Source organism: Lissotriton vulgaris, unplaced genomic scaffold, assembly GCF_964263255.1.
Source record: "Lissotriton vulgaris unplaced genomic scaffold, aLisVul1.2 SCAFFOLD_2521, whole genome shotgun sequence".
Taxonomy (NCBI): domain Eukaryota; kingdom Metazoa; phylum Chordata; class Amphibia; order Caudata; family Salamandridae; genus Lissotriton; species Lissotriton vulgaris.
This window is the reverse complement of record NW_028246112.1, coordinates 266,266-280,230: the sequence shown is the minus strand read 5'-3', so window position 1 is coordinate 280,230 and position 13,965 is coordinate 266,266.

Genomic DNA, 13,965 nt, shown 5'->3' with positions numbered 1-13,965 from the left:
TTTTTCTCAGCTTTTCCAAGGTGTCCTTCGCATCTGCAAATGCTGAATGACTTGTGATCTCTGCCTTGAGATCTTCAATTTCCTTATTGAGCTGTTCAACCTGATCTTTCGCTGTCTCAACTCCCAGCACCATCCAGTGCCGGGAGCAGTTGTTGGCCACAAAACTGAAACCTTCTTTAAATTTAGGATTGTCAACGAAGATGGCCGGTTCGTTTCGTACTTGTAGTCCAGTTGGGATGATGTTCGATCTCAAGTACCCTGTTAGCAAGTGTCCATGCAATTTGGTTTGTACCAATTTTTTCTCGAGACGTTCGAGTTTATTTATCTTCTCATTAAGAGAGTAGTCTACACTGGCGCTATGGGTTGTAAGGAAAGCAGTCCCTGTGTCTTCCCCAGTCAAGTTCTTTATATAACCTTCAGTATATGACAGGGTCTCGAGTTCCATACTGATGAAGCCCTGGCTATACACAAATAGAATCAATCAAACGTGTACAATAAATTTGAAAAGAAAAAAGAAAACCCTCGCAAGAAGGCTCTTGCTCCGAGAGTATGAGTAATAAAGGGGTAGGCCCTTGGAACTCGAGGACCTGGGTCCATGTGACAGTACAAATTAGAGTTGGTACGAGTTGCAATGTGATTCACGTACACTATTTAGTCTATATCATATCAAACTGACACTCACCACATAAGCATTTATCAAAGATTAATTCACATTTAGCAAAAGGATTCAAAAGGAGAAAGATTTCTATGCATTTATTTCTGCATAGTCAGTGTTCACGCAATAAAGGTATTTGCGTACATTAATCAGCTTAGTTGTATCCAATATTTCAAAAAACACAGAAGTACTTGAATGCAATTATTAAATCATTACATTTCAGAGTGCTCTCAGTGGGAAGGGGAGGGAAAACGTGAAGGTTGTGAGGGACCGGGTAAAGGTGGTGTGACTTTTTAAAAACATCACGTTGAAATCAAAACACGCCTTTACAATCAAAGTGTACAAGGTTCCAAAATTGCATCACACATAGGTCAAATTAATATGTTTCTTTGTTTCCTATGGTGTGCTGAGATGGCGTAGTCTACGTTTCGACCCCCGAACTACGCTAGAAGGGTAATTGTTGCCTCATGTTGGGGTCTTCATCATGACAGTGAGAAGGGAGAGCCTAAAAGAATAATGTGGAGGCTGTAGTTACCTTAAGCAGAGGGTGAGTGAACCAAATGATAGTAAGAAATGAATTTACATACATCAGTGGACGGTGTGACATCTTTACCGTCTTGCGGTGGGCCAGGGCTGGCTCCTTAATATTCTGTTTAAGACAAAATAGGTTGAGACTGGGGCTCAGTAACTAGCTAGACCAGGCTGCAATACCAAATCGACAACAATCCAACTACTAGAACTGGAGTAAGAATTTATGAAGATTAAAGTGAAATATAGTGCTTAAAATCAATAAGCGCCAACTGGGGGCATCTGGTCGCGCTGGACAGGATCAAATCTGAAAAGTCAAGCCGACCACGATGGAGTGCAGGTTGGATATGAAAGCCATGCAGGCCCCACTGAAACAGTACCTTTCCAAGGATGTGTTGACATTGAGGAGCAGTTGTGTTGGTTCCGAGTCATTCAGTCAGGTCCCACGTCATCGTCGCACTCCTAACAATGAAGATACTATGTTGTCATTTAGCCTTGAAATTGGGTTCCATGTCGTTGTCGAACCTCTTATGATAAAGACACTGTGTTGTCATTGTTGAGCCTCGCTGTTGCGTCTTGTGTCCTCGTTGAACCCCTTACGATACAGGTACCAAATATATTCGTTGAGTCAAATAGTGAACATTCCGTAAAACGCTGTTTCTTTCTTCTTCTGTGTGTCAAACCCAATGTATATTGATACATTTGGTTGCTTATGGTATGTTCACCTTTTGACTTGACACATATATTTGGTACTTTGGCACACAATCTAGTTTTAGAACCATGCACATGATTAACGGTTTATTACTTTTTCACCCTTTGGCTTAAGTGGGACACAATATCACTGACACACGGTACTGCGAAAGATTGCGACCGGTTTTAGGAACTCTTAATTACAGCATCACGTTGACTAACATCTTTCTATTTCCTCAACGTTCGATACTTTTTCTATCAGAACATTAGATTAACTGCATAACTAAACCACCCAGTTTGTTATTTAAATTTTGTGCCATTCTTTTTTTCATCCAATATCGAGGTCACCTTTTGCACTATGCGTGCATGTTCGCATTTGTTCATAAGTTTGGTTTTTATTGTTACGGCGCCCGCCTCTTGAATCGTTGATCATTGCTATTTTTTAATTATTGTTTCAGAACTTTTTTCCTGACAAAGGGCTGGTACCGAAATGCATCAGGAATGTACAGAAAGTAATTCATGATCATATCTGATTGGAATGATACATTGAGAAGTCTTCCGGACATCACTGATTACAAATACACAAGTGTGATGCAACACTATGTTTTCAACTGAATAAAAAACAGACGCTAACAAGGATCTAATTGAGTGCTGTTCATTCAAAAGTTGAGTACGACACTACCTAAAAAGGGTCTTCCCCCCTTTGGAGTGCATTGTGGGGACGTTATTTTTTTGGGCAAACAGCACAACTTTTTCCTTTACATCCATGTCTCAGGTCAGAGGGTGATACCTACCTGTACCCTACCTGGGATTAAACCAGTTCAATTTGGTTTACTGTGTGACAACAGAGTGCCACAAAATAATTTTTTGTGTCCTGTCAGCACTGAGTTGGTGGTGTCAAGTGTCCAGTACTTATACCCTGTTGTGCCTTTGAAGTGGGGGAGACTTCAGAGAGGCATTTTTAGTACACAAGGGCCCTACCCTTCATGCCCTGGCCCCAGACTTACTACAGGGGGGTATGCAGCTCTTTGTGTGGGGACAGGCACAGCCCTATTCAGGTACAAGTGTCAACTCCTCCTTCTACCTAGTCCAGGAAGACACGTCAGCCTGATGATGGGCCATCAGGATGTGAATGTCACACCTCAAATCCTTTTGTGCGTGACTATCTAGAGGGAATGCACAAAGCCCAGCTGTCACCTACCCCAGACTTGTATTCAGAGACAGGCAGGGTCACAGAATGTTTAAAGTAAAAAAATTGCAACTTTCTAAATGCGGCATTTTCAGACTTACAATTCAAAATCCGACTTAACCATAAGTTGTGATTTTAAATTATGAGTCTAGAGACACCAAATTAGAAATTTCTATCTTGTTCTTATTGAAAAGTACTCTTATAAGGTGGAACAAGGTTATCCCAATGTTATCCTATGGGCAAGATCGGCCTTGCAGTTGTGAAAAACTAATTTTTAAGGGTTTTTCACTACTCGGGCATGTAAAACTACTTAAAAGCGCATGCCCAGATTTTTAACTACACGGCACCCTGCCCTTGGGGCAGTCCAGGGCTACCTTATGGGTGACATATATGTCTTAAAAAGGAAAGTTCATACCTGGCAAGTGGGTTATCTTGCTATGTTGAAATGGCAGTTTAAAGCTGCACACACAGGCTCAGCAATGTCAGATATGAGAGATATTTAAAGGCTAAGGGAGTGGGTCACACAATCAGTGCTGCAGGCCCACTAAGAGCATTCAATTTACAGGCCCTGGGCACACATAGTGCATTTTACTAGGGACTTATAAGTAAATTAAATATGCCAATTGTGGATAAGTCAATGTTACCATGTTTTAGGGACAGAGAACTGGCATGTTAGCACTGATCAGCGGTGGTAAAGTGCTCAGAATCCTAAATGAAGTCAGCAAAACAGTAGATCAGAAAGTAAAAAATGTCAGGCGAAACCACGGCAAGGATGTGAGGCCTAACACTGGGACTTAAAAATATTTTCAGCAAAAACATGTCAAGAGAACCGACCATAGACTGGATTGACTTCACCAGAGCTCCTACTAAGTTCTTCTCAGCAACTGCAAATTCTCTTCAGCTGGACCTCCCGGCAATGATATTCAGCCTTTTAGAGCCCTCTATGGCTGGAGACTGTAATCTTGTACCGCTGGGTGAATCCGAGCTCCAAAAAAAGTTCATATCCCTTGGTAGAAATAGTCACTGGCCTCAACACCAACCAGAACTCTATTGATGATTGTTGGACCTGGGCCTCTTGGCAGGGTCATCCCTAAACTTTTTGCCTTCCTCCAATGCTCTCTCTGACCTATTTTGTTTGGTTTAATGACTCTGGGCACTTGACCACTGCTGACCAGTGCTAAAGTGCATATGCTCTCCCTACTGAAAAGTGTACATGTGATTGATGTCCATGATTGGTTCATTGGATTTACTGTTAGTCCCTAGCAAAGTGCACCAGGAGTGCCAGGGCTTGTAAATGCCAATACTGCTGGTGGGCCTGCAGCGCTGGTTGCGCCACCCACCGAAGCAGCCGTAAGATGTGTCTGGGGTCCGCCATTGCAGACCCCGCGTGCAGTCGCGTACTGTCACGCTGGCTGGGCAAGTGCACTCACTTGCCAGCCGCCAAACCTTCCCTTAACTTCATGTTAGTCACCCCTATGGTAGGCCCGAGGGCAGGGTGCATTGTAAGTGTAAGGTAGGACAAGCCCTGATGTGCGTGGCATGTCCTAGTAGTGAATTACAACTAAATTCGTATTTCACTATTGTAAGGCTACCTGCTTCCTTTAGGCCAGAACGAGCGGCTGGAATTATTACACCCTATAATCCCAGCCGGCTCAGGGAGCACGGTAGAGAGTCGTGTTTAGTATGCCTGAACTCAGAATAATAAAATATTTCTTTTAGTAAAGTTTATTTTAATATCCTGTGTTTGCAAATGCTACTTTTAGAAAGTTAGCATTTGCTTGCTTAAACATTTCAGCCCGCCTCTGCTGGTATGTGTATCTGACTGTCTGGGATGTGTGAGTGACAGGGCTAGGGGATGACAGGTGGTGAATGCACAGATTACACCTTAGTGGGAGGTAGGAGTGGCTCTTGACTCTGAATCTTGCTGTGCTCTGCCACCACAATGCTGGCTCCACCCTCCTGGGGAGCGACTGATGACTCAGCCGACACCTGGCCCAGGAAGGGCGAAGCCCCATCAACAAGGTATTTCTGGCTGCCCCTGTCCACACAATGGTGGCTCCACCTCCTGTGGGGCGTCTGATGCGCCTACCCCTCACACTGAAAGCAGAAGCCGGAGTACACCCTCCAGAGTACTCAAGGACTGAAAGTGGCTATGCGAAGGTCCCCCTGGCCTGCGAGAACAAAAGAAATGCAGTATAAAAGAAGGAGCCCTGCTCTTTGTAAATTAGATCCTGTTTGTGCTACAGAAGGAACTCTGCCCGACGAGAAGGACCGGGAAGGACAAGGAAGAGTGCTGACTCTTGCCTGTGTCTGGTGCCTTGCTGCCGAAGGAGAGGAAAAGGAAAGACTACAAGAGACTTTTGCTTTGTGAAACTTTGTGCCAAACTCTGCTGAAGAGATCTCCAAGGGCTTGCTGCTGAACTTGCCCCCTGACCAGCGCCCCAGGACCAGTGGGCGCTACATCCTGGAGAAAGCGACTGTGTGTGCTGCTTATCGCTGCAGTACTGACAGAAGGGTCTGGGAGCGCTGGGCAAGCCCGCCACGCTCCCCGTATCCAAGGCATCGACACCCCCCCAAGCACCGTGACCGGGGCCCAAAGCAACAGCGAGAGCAACGTGAGGTCCAGCCGCCGCTGGCCCGAACACCGTGACTGCACCTGCACTGGGAGCCCGAGAGCAAAGTAAAGGAGGACCCGTCCGGTCCAAGCTCCCGGATTGACTGCGTCAAGCCACCTGCGAAGACGGACAGCTGCCTATGATAACCCCCCTCTGGTCGGTATCCTGCCCGACAGCTCAGCCCCGGATCACCCGTGACCTGCCCGGCTGAGAGCCGCAGCGAACAGCGACCCCGGAAAAGCAACGCGACATGGGACAGCTCCCCTGGAAGCCGACCGCTCCAAAAGAATCGAAAGGTACGGTGTTGTATCCTCACGGTGCGAGCGTCCTGCAACCCGAGCTCGCACCGCGCTATCTACTCCCAACACGAGCCTACCCTGAAATCAAGGCTCGCACGGCGCCCGGCCCCCGGGGCCCACGTGGAGAGCGCATTGAGGCGCTACGAGACACTGAACCTTGTCGAACCTGGGCAGAAGGCCCAAAAGACTGCGTATTGCTAAAAGAGAACTGTGGCAACCTGAACTCAAGTAACCTGGAACCGATATTGAAAGTTTGATAAACTGTATTTACAAGCCTGCTTGAAATCTATATAAAGATATATATATTTTTACAAATACAGTTTGGTGTCATTGTGTGGTGGGTTGGTTGTGATGGTGTGATATTGCAAATGTTTAACCCTATGTGCCCCAAAGATTAGCCTAAGACTGCTTAAGCCACACTACCTAGAGGGTAAGCAGAGGTTGTCTGGAAGGTAACCCTCAGCCCTGACGAGGAAGAGAGAGTCCCTGCTTGTCGCTAGTGCTACACTGTGCCAACTAGAGCCTCCCCCTTCCTACAATGATGATTACTTCCTTGGCCTGGATAAAAAGCTACTTCTGCTCTGAGTTTTATAAGGCTTCACATCAATTGGGTTCCCCAACCAATCAATCAATCAAAGCATTTATAAATCACACTACTCACCCGTGAGGGTCTCAAGGCGCTGGGGAGGGGTGGGGGGGGGGGGGGTGCTGCTAAGAGCCAGGTCTTGAGGTGCTTCCTGAAGCTGAGATGGTCACGGGTCAGTCGTCGGTGAGTGGACAGGGAGTTCCAGGTCTTCGCTGCCAGGTAGGAGAATGATCTTCCTCCGGAGGTGGTTCTGGGTATTCGTGGGACAATGGCAAGGGCGAGGCTGGTGGAGCGAAGCTGGCGGGTGGTGGTGTAGAACGAGAGTCGGCTGTTGAGCTAGTCGGGCCCATGTTGTGGAGTGCTTTGTGTGCGTGAGTTAGCATTCTGAACATAATCCTTTTGTTGACAGGGAGCCAGTGGAGGTTTCTCAGGTGGGTGGTTATGTGGTTGTGGTGAGGGATGTTGAGGATGAGTCGTGCGGCGGCGTTTTGTATGCGCTGGAGCCTCGTCTGAAGTTTGGCGGTGGTTCCTGCGTATAGGGCGTTCCCGTAGTCCAGTCGGCTGATGACTAGGGCCTGGGTGACTGTTCTTCTGGTTTCTGTGTGGATCCACTAGAAGATCTTTACAAGCATTCTTAGGGTGTTGAAGCATGAGGATGAGACAGCGTTGATTGTTCGGTCATAGTGAGGGAGGAGTCCAGGATAAAGCCCAGTTGCGTGCGTGGTCCGTGGGTGTCGGTGCGGTTCCCAGCGCCGATGACCACCAGGAGTTGTCCCAGGCAGATAGGGACTGTCCGGGGATGAGGACTTCCGTCTTGTCCGAGTTGAGCTTGAGACGGCTGTGCTTCATCCAGTCTGCTACTTCTTTCATCCCTTCCTGGAAGTTGGTTCTGGCGGTGGCTGGGTCCTTGGTGAGGGATAGGATCAGCTGGGTGTCGTCGGCGTAGGAGATGATGTTGATGTTGTGTTTTCGTGCGATGGTGGCGAGGGGGTTCATGTAGATATTGAAGAGTGTTGTGCTGAGTGAGGATCCTTGAGGGTCGCTGCAGATGATCTTGGTGGCCGTGGAGCGGAAGGGGGAGGCGGACTCTCTGAGTTCTTCCGGAGAGGAACAAGATGATCCATTCCAGGGCCTTTCCTTGGATTCCGGTGTTGCTGAGGTGGTGTATTAGAGTTCCGTGGCATACGGTGTCGAAGGCTGCTGAGAGGTCCAGGAGGATGAGGGTAGCAGTTTCCCCATTGTCTATCAGGGTTCTGATGTCTTCTGTGGCTGCAATGAGGGCGGTCTCGGTGCTGTGGTTGTCTCGGAATCCGGACTGGGAGGGGTTGAACGAGTTGTTGGCCTCGAGGAATGCAGTCAGCTGTTTGTTGACTGTCTTCTCGATGACTTTAGCCGGGAAGGGGAGGAGCGAGATGGGTCTGAAATTCTTGAGGTCCTTGGGGTCTGCTGAGGGTTTTTTCAGGAGGGCGTTGATCTCTGCATGCTTCCAGCTTTCAGGGAAGGTCGCTGACGTTAAGGAGCTGTTTATGACGTTCCGCAGGTGGGTTGTGATGGTGGTGCCAGCTTTGTTGAAAATGTGGTGGGGCATGGGTCGGACGGGGAGCCGGAGTGGATGGTGCTCATGACGTGGGTGGTGTCTTCAATGCTGATGGGGGTCCAGGAGTCGATGGTGATGCCGGGGGTTGTTGGTTTGCTGTCCTGGAGTGGAGTTCGGGGTCCGAAGCTGTCGTGTATGTCTGCAATTTTGCGGTGGAAGAACGTGGCGAGGGAGTTGCAGAGGTCTTGCGAAGGGGTGATGTTGTTGGGGTTGGAGAGCTCTTTGACGATGCTGAAGAGTTCCTTGCTGTTGTGGGTGTTGTTGTCCAGTCGCTCTTTGAACAATGTTCTCTTGGTGTTCCGGATCTGCTGATGGTATTCGCGGGTGGCGGCCTTGAGGGCTGTCATGTTTTCTGTCATTCGTTCTTGGTGCCAGGTATTTTCTCTTTGCAGGTTTGAGGGCGTCTGTGAACCATGAGGGTTTTGTGGAGGTGGTTTTGCTGTTGGGGTTTTTCAGTGGAGCGAGGTCGTCGGCGCAGTTGGTGATCCATTGTGCGAAGTTGAGAGCTGCGTCACTGGTTTCGGGTATGTTGGTGTCAGCAGGTGGGTTCTGGCTCAGTGACGTGGTAAGCTGGTCAGTGGTGACTTTGCTCCAGCATCTGCGGGGATCTGATGCGTGTGGTGGTGATATGTAGTCTTCTTGAATGTGAAATGTATGCAGCTGTGGTCAGTCCAGTGTAGTCCTGTGGAGTGGTTGAAGGCGACGTGGTTACTGGCGGTGAAGATGGCGTCGAGGGTGTGGCCAGCGAGGTGGGTGGGGGTGTCCACCAGTTGCTTGAGTCCGAGGTTGGTGAGATTGTTGAGCAGGGTGGTGGTGTTGTTGTTGTTGTTATTCTCCAGGTGGAAGTTCAGGTCTCCTAGGACGATGTATTCCTGTGAGGCTAGAGCGTGCGGGCTGATGGCGTCGGCGATGGTTTCGCTGAATTGTGTGCGTGGACCCGGGGGTCTATAGATGAGTGTTCCTCTGAGGGTGGTCTGGAGGTCGTTGTGGATCTGGAAATGTAGGTGTTCTGCGGAGGAGATGGTGTCTTAGGTGTTGTTCATGATGCTGATGGTGTTCCTGTAGATGATGGCGTTCCCACCTACTGTTTTGTTGATGCAGTCCTTCCGGGTGATTTTGTAGCCGTCTGGGATGGCTATGGCGATGTCGGGGGCTGAGGAGGTGTTCATCCAGGTTTCCGTGAGGAAGGCGACGTCAGGTGTTGTTGAGTCGAGGAGGTCCCAGAGTTCGATGGCGTGCTTGTGAACGGAGCGGGTGTTGAGGAGGATGCACTTGAGGTGGTTGTTGTTGCTGTTTGCTTTGTCGGGCGGGGGACGGGGTTTGAGGCAGGTGAATTTGCAGGCTTGACAGGTAAAGTGTCCGTGGGTGTGTCTGGGGGTGGCTTGGTAGCAGGCGGGCACTCGTCCGGTGTTGAGTGCGTTGAGGGTGGCGGTGTTGTATTTCAGAAGGTTGGTCAGGGTCCGACGAGGTCCAGGGGTTCTGGCGCTGGGCGCGGTCCAGGCGCGGATGGGCGCAGACCAGCTTGCCTTCAGCTGGGAGGCGGGAGCGGGCGGTGAATGGAAAATGGGGAGCGGGTACAGAAGAGAAGAGGGGGGCCGCAGGGGAGCAGCGGCGGGGAGCGGGGAGGGCACAGAGCAGGAAAAAACAATCGCGGGGAGTGCAACGGAGGAGCGAAATCACAGAAACACAACAGATGGCACAGCAAATGCAATGTGCACAATAACAACAATAAATGGAAAATACTCAGGAGCAGCAGCGAACTCATGGCAGCAGCGGTGAGGACCTGGACACACACGGGGAGCCGTGCTTTGCGTGGAGTGACCGGCCCTGCGAGCAAGACCTTGTCAAGCGGTACTCCATCATCAACAACTCATATACGAATACTGCCTGGTGCCTTGCCCCGCTGAGACTCTAACTTCTCGAAAACTTTTTCAAAAATGTTTTTGTAAGTCCATAGGTAATCCAAGACCGGGCCCAAACCACCCCTTTTATTCGACCCATGCTCCCTTGCGGTTCCCCTTACCTTTTGACTTTGACGCTGCATCACGCGGCCAATACTCGCTGTTGCCACTTTGTTCTTTTAGACTTCATTAAATACTTTAATAATTCATAACTTCTACTCTTTGGATTTAGTTTGTTTTGGTGTCAATGTATTAATTAAAATATACCTTTTTTAAATTGTATTCTATTTTTCTAAATTGGTTTGAGATTTTTCTTGTGTTGTGTTTTCACTTTATTACTGTTTATGTGCTGACTACTTATGTGCCAAGCTACTAGAGGGTTAAACACAGCTTAATTCAGTGAGTTCATCCTGACATTGATTGCGGTCATTATTTGAGTCAGGCTTCTCTGCCTCTCAACCAATAACCCAATTTCTTACAATCCCCGTATCCCTCAGAACTGACCCAATTTAAGAAAGAGTACAAGACTCACCTCTTCAAAGAATACTATATCACTATGCGTTAACTGTCCACAGCTCATCTTCCTCTCTTATTACTCGCTGACTTTGAGCTCGCCTTTTTTACATGTACAGGGCACTGCTGCTAGGTTCAAACTATAGAAATATCATATACATATATATCTATTAAATATTGGGCTGCTGCTGACATACCTTGTGCTGGTACTCTGAAATGCTACCTTATGTGATGCACAGCCTCACAGAGTCAGTGTATGCTGTGCCGCACAGGGTTTGTATTAGAAGCATCTTATTCCACTGAAAACAATCAGTGCTTGTTTTATTTGGGAAATATTAAAAATTTCTTCTGGTTAGTGCAAGGAGGCATTATTTCTGACTCAAAGTCCAGTCTGGCTATCCTAGTAGATCATTCTTTGTGTCAAAATCTGTGTGTGTTTGCGCTGATCCACCTATGTAGCACCCCAGTTATGCACCCTTAATACAAAGCTGCACAAAGTAGCAAAAGAGTTTTTTGCACTGGGAAAAAGGTGCAGCTGCAAAACAAATTACTTTTGAGCTGGAAAAGTAATACAATGTGCTACTTTGTGTGACTTTGTGTTGGCTGCCTTGGTAAATCTGGGCCTTCACTGTCACTTAACAGTTAATTAGGTTAATTCTCATTTGCCACTGGTGATGTTTTGTACTGTTGCACTGCTGAAAAGTGCCAAGAATTACATTTAGATCTTGTCTGTCTTTGGAAGCAAATGTGAGCACTCAAAGTTAATATGGGAGGTATTTATGAAAGAAGGACTTAGATAAATGATGATACAACCAAATAACACTTAAATGTCCAACAATATTAGTAGTATAGAAAACATATAGGTCTTATAATTTATAGAGCAGTATGAATCAGTTGCACAGAAGAAATGAGCAGGTCCTTGACCCTTCTGGGGCAGACATTTTCCCTCAAATTTTATTATATAGTATTATCACCTACAGTCTCTAATATTGAGCCCTAATGCCAATTATTAACTACTAGCAGCCCGTCCCGACCTTGTCCAGGAGCAATCATGCTTCAGGGCCCCCGCCCGCCCCGACGTTGTCCGTGGGTCCCCCAGATCCTTCCTTCATATATTGCAGTATTATACCTCTACGTTTCCTTTGTACGCTTTTGTAACCTGCACACGTCACATTTTGCTCATGTAATGCACCGTTTGCTAGCTCTTGTATTTTGTTGGCTCACGATTCTCACTTTTGTAATGCACTCACTTTTGTAATGCACAGTTTGCTAGCTCTTTTGCTTGATTTAATGCTCACTGCTCCTCCCCGCCTGTATTTCACCTACGCTCACCGCTCCTCCCTGCCACTTTTTCCTCATGTAATGCACCGTTTGTTACCTCTTGTATGTTGTTGGCTCACTATTCTAACTTTTGTACGATTCTCACTTTTGTAATGCACTCACTTTTGTAATGTCCGTGGGTCCCCCAGAGCCTTCCTTCATCTATTGCAGTATTATACCTCTATGTTTCCTTTGTACGCTTTTGTAACCTGCGCGTGTCACTTTTTCCTCATGTAATGCACCGTTTGTTAGCTCTTGTATTTTGTTGGCTCACGATTCTCACTTTTGTAATGCACGGTTTGCTACCTCTTTTGCTTCATTTAATGCTCACCGCTCCTCCCCGCCTGTATTTCACCTACGCTCACCGCTCCTCCCTGCCACTTTTCCTCATGTAATGCACCGTTTGTTACCTCTTGTATGTTGTTGGCTCACGATTGTAACTTTTGTAATGCACTCACTTTTGCCGTTTGCTACCTCTTTTGCTTAATTTAATGCTCACCGCTCCTCCCCGCCTGTATTACACCTACGCTCACCGCTCCTCCCCGCCTGTATTTCACCTACGATCACCGCTCCTCCCCGCCTGTATTTCACCTACGCTCCCCGCTCCTCCCCGCCTGTAGCTTTTGTATTTCACCTACCTCATCCGCCGCTCACTGCTCCTCCCCACCTGTCCGCTGCTCCTCGCCGCTCTTCACCGCCTGTCCGCCGCTCCTCACCGCTTGTCCGCCGCTCCTCCCCGCCTATCCGCCGCTCCTCCCTGCCTGTCCGCTGCTCTTCCCCGCCTGACTGCCGCTCCTCCCTGCGCTGATGTCCGCCGCTCCTCCCTGGCTCCTGATGTCAGCACGCACGTCGCGGCCGGCGCTACTTCAAAGGGACTACTTTTTTTTTAGGTAAATATTTTAAATATTTTTTTATTTTATATAGCCTATGTCCATCTACAGACCCTGCCAATTACAACGATGTATCGGGTGTTTGGATTGGGGCTGTGGTTCCCGAGTTTACCCGCCTCAAAGGTTCAAAGTTCTTCCTTTATAATAGTAGTATAGATATAGATAGAGAACTCGTATTTCAGGCATTTTTTTCTTGACTTGGGTCCCTGGATAACAACCGCACTTATCTTTACTGACTTTAATTTTCAACATTTCACTCCCAAGCAATAAGAACTATCACAAGTCCAGGTAAATCACATTTAACACAGGGATAAGGTTTCTTCAAAAGTTATTTTAAAAGGGAATTGCTGGAACACTGCCTCTGTGTATTCTTTGGCAAAGTATGGGAACGTAGTTTAGCAACAAGGCCATTACTGCACAACTTTATGTTTTCAAACGCTCCAAATTCCATCAACATAACACAAACCAGCCACCCAAATAAATTACCAGTAACCAGTGCCTATGTAAAGGAGATCTTTTTAGAATAACTCTGGGAACGTTTGTTTTATACGGATACCCTAAAGTCTGGCTTGGATTATGCCAGGTCCGCTATTGGCAGACCTGCAGGTGGAATGGAAGCATACTAGAGTTACAATTGGGCTGCACAAAAAAGAGGCAGCCGCGGCTGGTGCAGGTAAAAGGGGTAGGGCAGTGGGGCCTGGTTGGAGGAGATTCGACAGACGACTACGAGGTAAATTTAAATAAATATGTATTTTTCTTTTGTGGTCGTATGTCGAAATCACCCCCACCCGGCCCTACCGCCCCAATGCTCTTACCTGCACGGGCTGCGGCTGCAAAGTGGTCTAAGGAATCAAGGAATTCATAAACCAAAATTCCAGACTGCAAAACAGGGATATACAGCTGGAGCGAGTAGGGGCTATCAGGGGGGCTGTCTCATGAGGAAGGCATTTTCATCTAGGGGCTCCTTTGCAAGCTTCTGTCCTGATTATTCCTGGCATTAAGTCTGATTTGTGCTGAGCAAATGATGCTCAGATCATAGACATACTCTATCTCCTTGAGGAGGAATTCACAACAGTTCTCCAATTTACCCTCCGTCTGGCTTGATCCCCAGGGAAATGTTGCTGTAAATGAGATCTAATTTCCATATCAATATACTGCTTAATGCTCTCTGCATCCAAACTC